The following is a 10,128-nucleotide window of genomic DNA, read 5'->3' on the forward strand; positions in this document are numbered from 1 at the left end:
ATAGATTTTACATATACGGGACCCAGGCGTCAGGGCCCCATAGATTTGACCGGAGAGGGACCCAGGCGTCCGGGGCCCATAGATTTGACATATAAGGGACCCAGGCGTCCTGGCCCCATAGATTGCACTGAGGAGGGACCCAGGCGTCAGGGCCCCATAGATTTGACCGGAGAGGGACCCAGGCGTTCGGACCCCATAGATTGTAATGGGGAGGGACCCAGGCGTCCGGGCCCCATAGATTTGACCGAGGAGGGACCCAGGCGTCCGGGCCCCATAGATTGCAACGAGGACGGACCCAGGCGTCCGGGCCCCATAGATTTGAGCGAGAAGGGACCCAGGCGTCCGGGCCCCATAGATTTGACAAATAAGGGTCCCAGACGTCCGGGCCCCATAGATTTTGCCGAGGAGGGACCCAGGCATCCGGGCCCCATAGATTTGATAGAGAACGGACCCAGGTGTCCGGGCCCCATAGATTTGACCGAGGAGGGACCCAGGCGTCCGGGCCCCATAGACTTGAGAAATAAGGGACCCAGGCGTCCGGGCCCCATAGATTTGACCAGGAAGGGACCCAGGCGTCCGGGCCCCATAGATTTGACCGAGGAGGGACCCAGGCGTCCGGGCCCCATAGATTTGATGGATGAGGGACCCAGGCGTCCGGGCCCCATAGATTATTGCACTGAGGAGGGACCCAGGCGTCCAGGCCCCATAGATTTGACCAATAAGGGACCCAGGCGTCCGGGCCCCAGAGATTTGATAGAGAAGGCACCCAGGCGTCCGGGTCCCATAGATTGTAATGGGGACGGACCCAGGCGTCCGGGCCCCATAGATTGACGGAAAAGGGACCCAGGCGTCCAGGCCCCATAGATTTTACAGAGAAGGGACCTAGGCGTCCGGGTCCCATAGATTGTAATGGGGAGGGACCCAGGCATCCGGGCCCCATAAATTGCACTGAGGAGGGACCCAGGCGTCCGGGCCCCATAGATTGTAATGGGGAGGGACCCAGGCGTCCGGGACCCATAGATTTGACCAAGAAGGGACCCAGGTGTCCAGGCCCCATAGATTTGACCGAGGAGGGACCCAGGCGTCCGGGACCCATAGATTTTACAGAGAAGGGACCCAGGCGTCCGGGCCCCATAGATTTTACAGAGAAGGGACCCAGGCGTCCGGGCCCCATAGATATTGGAATGAGGAGGGACGCAGGCGTCCGGGCCCCATAGATTTGATAGCGAAGGTACCCAGGCGTCCGGGCACCATAGATTTGAATGGGGAGGGACCCAGGCGTCCGGGCCCCATAGATTTTAACGAGGAGGGACCCAGGCGTTCGGGCCCCATAGATCATTGCAGCAAAGAGGGACCCAGGCGTCCGGGCCCCATAGATTTGACAGAGGAGGGACCCAGGCGTCCGGGCCCCATAGATTTGACTGAGAAGGGACCCAGGCGTCCGGGCCCCATAGATTTGACAGAGAAGGGACCCAGGCGTCCGGGCCCCATAGATTTGACCAATAAGGGTCCCAGGCGTCCGGGCCCCATAGATTTGATGGATGAGGGACCCAGGCGTCCGGGCCCCATAGATTTGACCGAGGAGGGCCCCAGGCGTCCGGGCCCCATAGATTTGATAGAGAAAAGACCCAGGCGTCCGGGCCCCATAGACTTGAGAAATAAGGGACCCAGGCGTCCGGGCCCCATAGATTTGACCAAGGAGGGACCCAGGCGTCCGGGCCCCATAGATTTTAGGGAGGAGGGACCCAGGCGTCCGGGCCCCATAGATTTGACCGAGGAGGGACCCAGGTGTCCGGGCCCCATAGATTTGACCGGAGAGGGACCCAGGCGTCCGGGGCCCATAGATTTGACCGAGGAGGGACCCAGGCGTCCGGGCCCCATAGATTTGACTGAGAAGGGCCCCAGGCGTCCGGGCCCCATAGATTGTAATGGGGAGGGACCCAGGCATCCGGGCCCCATAGAGGTGACCAATAAGGGACCCAGGCGTCCGGGCCCCATAGATTTGACAAAGAGGGGACCCAGGCGTCCGGGCCCCATAGATTGCACTGAGGAGGGACCCAGGCGTCCGGGCCCCATAGATTTGACCGAGGAGGGACCCAGGCGTCCGGGCCCCATAGATTTGACTGATAAGGGACCCAGGCGTCCGGGCCCCATAGATTTGATAGAGAACGGACCCAAGTGTCCGGGCCCCATAGATTAGACCAAGAAGGGACCCAGGCGTCTGGGCCCCATAGATTTGACAGAGAAGGGACCCAGGCGTCCGGGCCCCATAGATTAGACTGAGGAGGGACCCAGGCGTCCGGGCCCCATAGATTAGACTGAGGAGGGACCCAGGCGTCCGGGCCCCATAGATTTGACACAGGAGGGACCCAGGAGTCCGGGCCCCATAGATTCACCAAACAGGGACCCAGGCGTCCGGGTCCCATAGATTCAACCGAGGAGGGACCCAGGCGTCCGGGCCCCATAGATTTGACTGAGGAGGGACCCAGGCGTCCGGGCCCCATAGATTTGAATGGGGAGGGACCCAGGTGTCCAAGCACCATAGATTTGACCAAGAAGGGACCCAGGCGTCCGGGCCCCATAGATTTGACCAAACAGGGACCCAGGCGTCCGGGCCCCATAGATATTGGAATGAGGAGGGACCCAGGCGTCCTGGCCCCATAGATTGCACTGAGGAGGGACCCAGGCGTCAGGGCCCCATAGATTTGACCGGAGAGGGACCCAGGCGTTCGGACCCCATAGATTGTAATGGGGAGGGACCCAGGCGTCCGGGCCCCATAGATTTGACCGAGGAGGGACCCAGGCGTCCGGGCCCCATAGATTGCAACGAGGACGGACCCAGGCGTCCGGGCCCCATAGATTTGAGCGAGAAGGGACCCAGGCGTCCGGGCCCCATAGATTTGACAAATAAGGGTCCCAGACGTCCGGGCCCCATAGATTTTGCCGAGGAGGGACCCAGGCATCCGGGCCCCATAGATTTGATAGAGAACGGACCCAGGTGTCCGGGCCCCATAGATTTGACCGAGGAGGGACCCAGGCGTCCGGGCCCCATAGACTTGAGAAATAAGGGACCCAGGCGTCCGGGCCCCATAGATTTGACCAGGAAGGGACCCAGGCGTCCGGGCCCCATAGATTTGACCGAGGAGGGACCCAGGCGTCCGGGCCCCATAGATTTGATGGATGAGGGACCCAGGCGTCCGGGCCCCATAGATTATTGCACTGAGGAGGGACCCAGGCGTCCAGGCCCCATAGATTTGACCAATAAGGGACCCAGGCGTCCGGGCCCCAGAGATTTGATAGAGAAGGCACCCAGGCGTCCGGGTCCCATAGATTGTAATGGGGACGGACCCAGGCGTCCGGGCCCCATAGATTGACGGAAAAGGGACCCAGGCGTCCAGGCCCCATAGATTTTACAGAGAAGGGACCTAGGCGTCCGGGTCCCATAGATTGTAATGGGGAGGGACCCAGGCATCCGGGCCCCATAAATTGCACTGAGGAGGGACCCAGGCGTCCGGGCCCCATAGATTGTAATGGGGAGGGACCCAGGCGTCCGGGACCCATAGATTTGACCAAGAAGGGACCCAGGTGTCCAGGCCCCATAGATTTGACCGAGGAGGGACCCAGGCGTCCGGGACCCATAGATTTTACAGAGAAGGGACCCAGGCGTCCGGGCCCCATAGATTTTACAGAGAAGGGACCCAGGCGTCCGGGCCCCATAGATATTGGAATGAGGAGGGACGCAGGCGTCCGGGCCCCATAGATTTGATAGCGAAGGTACCCAGGCGTCCGGGCACCATAGATTTGAATGGGGAGGGACCCAGGCGTCCGGGCCCCATAGATTTTAACGAGGAGGGACCCAGGCGTTCGGGCCCCATAGATCATTGCAGCAAAGAGGGACCCAGGCGTCCGGGCCCCATAGATTTGACAGAGGAGGGACCCAGGCGTCCGGGCCCCATAGATTTGACTGAGAAGGGACCCAGGCGTCCGGGCCCCATAGATTTGACAGAGAAGGGACCCAGGCGTCCGGGCCCCATAGATTTGACCAATAAGGGTCCCAGGCGTCCGGGCCCCATAGATTTGATGGATGAGGGACCCAGGCGTCCGGGCCCCATAGATTTGACCGAGGAGGGCCCCAGGCGTCCGGGCCCCATAGATTTGATAGAGAAAAGACCCAGGCGTCCGGGCCCCATAGACTTGAGAAATAAGGGACCCAGGCGTCCGGGCCCCATAGATTTGACCAAGGAGGGACCCAGGCGTCCGGGCCCCATAGATTTTAGGGAGGAGGGACCCAGGCGTCCGGGCCCCATAGATTTGACCGAGGAGGGACCCAGGTGTCCGGGCCCCATAGATTTGACCGGAGAGGGACCCAGGCGTCCGGGGCCCATAGATTTGACCGAGGAGGGACCCAGGCGTCCGGGCCCCATAGATTTGACTGAGAAGGGCCCCAGGCGTCCGGGCCCCATAGATTGTAATGGGGAGGGACCCAGGCATCCGGGCCCCATAGAGGTGACCAATAAGGGACCCAGGCGTCCGGGCCCCATAGATTTGACAAAGAGGGGACCCAGGCGTCCGGGCCCCATAGATTGCACTGAGGAGGGACCCAGGCGTCCGGGCCCCATAGATTTGACCGAGGAGGGACCCAGGCGTCCGGGCCCCATAGATTTGACTGATAAGGGACCCAGGCGTCCGGGCCCCATAGATTTGATAGAGAACGGACCCAAGTGTCCGGGCCCCATAGATTAGACCAAGAAGGGACCCAGGCGTCTGGGCCCCATATATTTCACCGAGGAGGGACCCAGGTGTCCGGGCCCCATAGATTTGACAGAGAAGGGACCCAGGCGTCCGGGCCCCATAGATTAGACTGAGGAGGGACCCAGGCGTCCGGGCCCCATAGATTAGACTGAGGAGGGACCCAGGCGTCCGGGCCCCATAGATTTGACACAGGAGGGACCCAGGAGTCCGGGCCCCATAGATTCACCAAACAGGGACCCAGGCGTCCGGGTCCCATAGATTCAACCGAGGAGGGACCCAGGCGTCCGGGCCCCATAGATTTGACTGAGGAGGGACCCAGGCGTCCGGGCCCCATAGATTTGAATGGGGAGGGACCCAGGTGTCCAAGCACCATAGATTTGACCAAGAAGGGACCCAGGCGTCCGGGCCCCATAGATTTGACCAAACAGGGACCCAGGCGTCCGGGCCCCATAGATATTGGAATGAGGAGGGACCCAGGCGTCCGGGCCCCATAGATTTGATAGCGAAGGGACCCAGGCGTCCGGGCACCATGGATTTGAATGGGGAGGGACCCAGGCGGCCGGGCCCCATATATTTGACCAAGAAGGGACCCAGGCGTCCGGGCCCCATAGATTTGACCAAACAGGGACCCAGGCGTCCGGGCCCCATAGATTTGACCAAGAAGGGACCCAGGCGTCCGGGCCCCATAGATTTGACCGAGAAGGGACCCAGACGTCCGGGCCCCATAGATTTGATGGATGAGGGAACCAGGCATCCGGGCCCCATAGATTTGATGGATGAGGGACCCAGACGTCCGGGCCCCATAGATTTGACTGAGAAGGGACCCAGGCGTCTGGGCCCCATAAATTGCAATGAGGAGGGACCCAGGCGTCCGGGCCCCATAGATTTTACAGAGAAGGGACCCAGGTATCTGGTCCCCATAGATTATTACACTGGGGAGGGACCCAGGAGTCCGGGCCCCATAGTTTTGACCAAGAAGGGACCCAGGCGTCCGGGCCCCATAGGTTTGACCGGAGAGGGACCCAGGCGTCCGGGGCCCATAGATTTAACATATAAGGGACCCAGGCGTCCGGGCCCCATAGGTTTGACCGGAGAGGGACCCAGGCGTCCGGGGCCCATAGATTTAACATATAAGGGACCCAGGCGTCAGGGCCCCATAGATTTGAGCGAGAAGGGACCCAGGCGTCCGGGCCCCTTAGATTTTGCCGAGGAGGGACCCAGGCGTCCGGGCCCCATAGATTTGATAGAGAACGGACCCAGGTGTCCGGGCCGGATAGATTTGACCGAGGAGGGACCCAGGCATCCGGGCCCCATAGATTTGATAGAGAAGGGACCCAGGCGTCCGGGCCCCATAGACTTGAGAAATAAGGGACCCAGGCGTCCGGGCCCCATAGATTTGAATGGGAAGGGACCCAGGCGTCCGGGCCCCATAGATTTGACCGAGGAGGGACCCAGGTGTCCGGGCCCCATAGATTTGACCGGAGAGGGACCCAGGCGTCCGGGCCCATGGATTTGACCGAGGAGGGACCCAGGCGTCCGGGCCCCATAGATTTGACCAAGGAGGGACCCAGGCGTCCGGGCCCCATAGATTTGATGGATGAGGGACCCAGGCGTCCGGGCCCCATAGATTGTAATGGGGAGGGACCCAGGCATCCGGGCCCCATAGATTTGACAAAGAGGGGACCCAGGCATCTGGGCCCCATAGATTGCACTGAGGAGGGACCCAGGCGTCCGGGCCCCATAGATTTGACCGAGGAGGGACCCAGGCGTCCGGGCCCCATAGATTTGAGCAAGGAGGGACCCAGGCGTTCGGGCCCCATAGACTTGACAAATAAGGGACCCAGGCGTCCGGGCCCCATAGATTTGAACGGGGAGGGACCCAGGCGTCCGGGCCCCATAGATTTGAGCAAGGAGGGACCCAGGCGTCCGGGCGCCATAGATTTGAATGAGGAGGGACCCAGGCGTCCGGGCCCCATAGATTTGACCAAACAGGGACCCAGGCGTCCGGGCCCCATAGATTTAATATATAAGGGACCCAGGCGTCCGGGCCCCATAGATTTGACCGATGAGGGACCCAGGTGTCCTGGCCCCATAGATTGCACTGAGGAGGGACCCAGGCTTCCGGGCCCCATAGATTGTAATGGGGAGGGACCCAGGCGTCCATGCCCCATAGATTTGACCGAGGAGGGACCCAGGCGTCCGGGCCCCATAGATTGCAACGAGGAGGGACCCAGGCGTCCGGGCCCCATAGATTTGAGCGAGAAGGGACCCAGGCGTCCGGGCCCCATAGATTTTGCCGAGGAGGGACCCAGGCGTCCGGGCCCCATAGATTTGATAGAGAAGGGACCCAGGCGTCCGGGCCCCATAGATTTGACTGAGAAGGGACCCAGGTGTCCGGGCCCCATAGATTTGACTGAGAAGGGACCCAGGCGTCCGGGCCCCATAGATTTGACAGAGAAGGGACCCAGGCGTCCGGGCCCCATAGATTGTAATGGGGAGGGACCCAGGCATCCGGGCCCCATAGATTTGACAAAGAGGGGACCCAGGCGTCCGGGCCCCATAGATTGCACTGAGGAGGGACCCAGGCGTCCGGGCCCCATAGATTTGACCGAGGAGGGACCCAGGCGTCCGGGCCCCATAGATTTGACCAAGGAGGGACCCAGGCGTCCAGGCCCCATAGATTTGACAAATAAGGGACCCAGGCGTCCGGGCCCCATAGATTTGAACAAGGAGGGACCCAGGCGTCCGGGCGCCATATATTTGAATGAGGAGGGACCCAGGCGTCCGGGCACCATAGATTTGACCAAACAGGGACCCAGGCGTCCGGGCCCCATAGATTTGACACAGGAGGGACCCAGGAGTCCGGGCCCCATAGATTTGAATGGGGAGGGACCCAGGCGTCCAAGCCCCATAGATTTGACCAAGAAGGGACCCAGGCGTCCGGGCCCCATAGATTTAACCAAACAGGGACCCAGGCGTCTGGGCCCCATAGATATTGGAATGAGGAGGGACCCAGGCGTCCGGGCCCCATAGATTTGATAGCGAAGGGACCCAGGCGTCCGGGCACCATGGATTTGAATGGGGAGGGACCCAGGCGTCCGGGCCCCATATATTTGACCAAGAAGGGACCCAGGCGTCCGGGCCCCATAGATTTTACAGACACGGGACCCAGGCGTCCGGGCCCCATAGATTTGATGGATGAGGGACCCAGACGTGCGGGCCCCATAGATTTGACTGAGAATGGACCCAGGCGTCCGGGCCCCATAAATTGCAATGAGAAGGGAGCCAGGTGTCCGGGCCCCATAGATTTGACCAATAAGGGACCCAGGCGTTCGGGACCCATAGATTGTAATGGGGAGGGACCCAGGCGTCCGGGCCCCATAGACTTGACAAATAAGGGACCCAGACATCCGGGCCCCATAGATTTGAGCAAGGAGGGACCCAGGCGTCCGGGCCCCATAGATTTTACAGGGAAGGGACCCAGGTGTCTGGTCCCCATAGATTATTACACTGGGGAGGGACCCAGGAGTCCGGGCCCCATAGATTACAATGAGAAGGGACCCAGGTATCCGGGCCCCATAGTTTTGACCAAGAAGGGACCCAGGCGTCCGGGCCCCATAGATTTTACATATACGGGACCCAGGCGTCAGGGCCCCATAGATTTGACCGGAGAGGGACCCAGGCGTCCGGGGCCCATAGATTTGACATATAAGGGACCCAGGCGTCCTGGCCCCATAGATTGCACTGAGGAGGGACCCAGGCGTCAGGGCCCCATAGATTTGACCGGAGAGGGACCCAGGCGTTCGGACCCCATAGATTGTAATGGGGAGGGACCCAGGCGTCCGGGCCCCATAGATTTGACCGAGGAGGGACCCAGGCGTCCGGGCCCCATAGATTGCAACGAGGACGGACCCAGGCGTCCGGGCCCCATAGATTTGAGCGAGAAGGGACCCAGGCGTCCGGGCCCCATAGATTTGACAAATAAGGGTCCCAGACGTCCGGGCCCCATAGATTTTGCCGAGGAGGGACCCAGGCATCCGGGCCCCATAGATTTGATAGAGAACGGACCCAGGTGTCCGGGCCCCATAGATTTGACCGAGGAGGGACCCAGGCGTCCGGGCCCCATAGACTTGAGAAATAAGGGACCCAGGCGTCCGGGCCCCATAGATTTGACCAGGAAGGGACCCAGGCGTCCGGGCCCCATAGATTTGACCGAGGAGGGACCCAGGCGTCCGGGCCCCATAGATTTGATGGATGAGGGACCCAGGCGTCCGGGCCCCATAGATTATTGCACTGAGGAGGGACCCAGGCGTCCAGGCCCCATAGATTTGACCAATAAGGGACCCAGGCGTCCGGGCCCCAGAGATTTGATAGAGAAGGCACCCAGGCGTCCGGGTCCCATAGATTGTAATGGGGACGGACCCAGGCGTCCGGGCCCCATAGATTGACGGAAAAGGGACCCAGGCGTCCAGGCCCCATAGATTTTACAGAGAAGGGACCTAGGCGTCCGGGTCCCATAGATTGTAATGGGGAGGGACCCAGGCATCCGGGCCCCATAAATTGCACTGAGGAGGGACCCAGGCGTCCGGGCCCCATAGATTGTAATGGGGAGGGACCCAGGCGTCCGGGACCCATAGATTTGACCAAGAAGGGACCCAGGTGTCCAGGCCCCATAGATTTGACCGAGGAGGGACCCAGGCGTCCGGGACCCATAGATTTTACAGAGAAGGGACCCAGGCGTCCGGGCCCCATAGATTTTACAGAGAAGGGACCCAGGCGTCCGGGCCCCATAGATATTGGAATGAGGAGGGACGCAGGCGTCCGGGCCCCATAGATTTGATAGCGAAGGTACCCAGGCGTCCGGGCACCATAGATTTGAATGGGGAGGGACCCAGGCGTCCGGGCCCCATAGATTTTAACGAGGAGGGACCCAGGCGTTCGGGCCCCATAGATCATTGCAGCAAAGAGGGACCCAGGCGTCCGGGCCCCATAGATTTGACAGAGGAGGGACCCAGGCGTCCGGGCCCCATAGATTTGACTGAGAAGGGACCCAGGCGTCCGGGCCCCATAGATTTGACAGAGAAGGGACCCAGGCGTCCGGGCCCCATAGATTTGACCAATAAGGGTCCCAGGCGTCCGGGCCCCATAGATTTGATGGATGAGGGACCCAGGCGTCCGGGCCCCATAGATTTGACCGAGGAGGGCCCCAGGCGTCCGGGCCCCATAGATTTGATAGAGAAAAGACCCAGGCGTCCGGGCCCCATAGACTTGAGAAATAAGGGACCCAGGCGTCCGGGCCCCATAGATTTGACCAAGGAGGGACCCAGGCGTCCGGGCCCCATAGATTTTAGGGAGGAGGGACCCAGGCGTCCGGGC

The sequence above is a fragment of the Streptopelia decaocto genome, assembly GCF_964273445.1.
Source record: "Streptopelia decaocto genome assembly, contig: HAP1_SCAFFOLD_147, whole genome shotgun sequence".
NCBI classification, from domain to species: Eukaryota; Metazoa; Chordata; class Aves; order Columbiformes; family Columbidae; genus Streptopelia; species Streptopelia decaocto.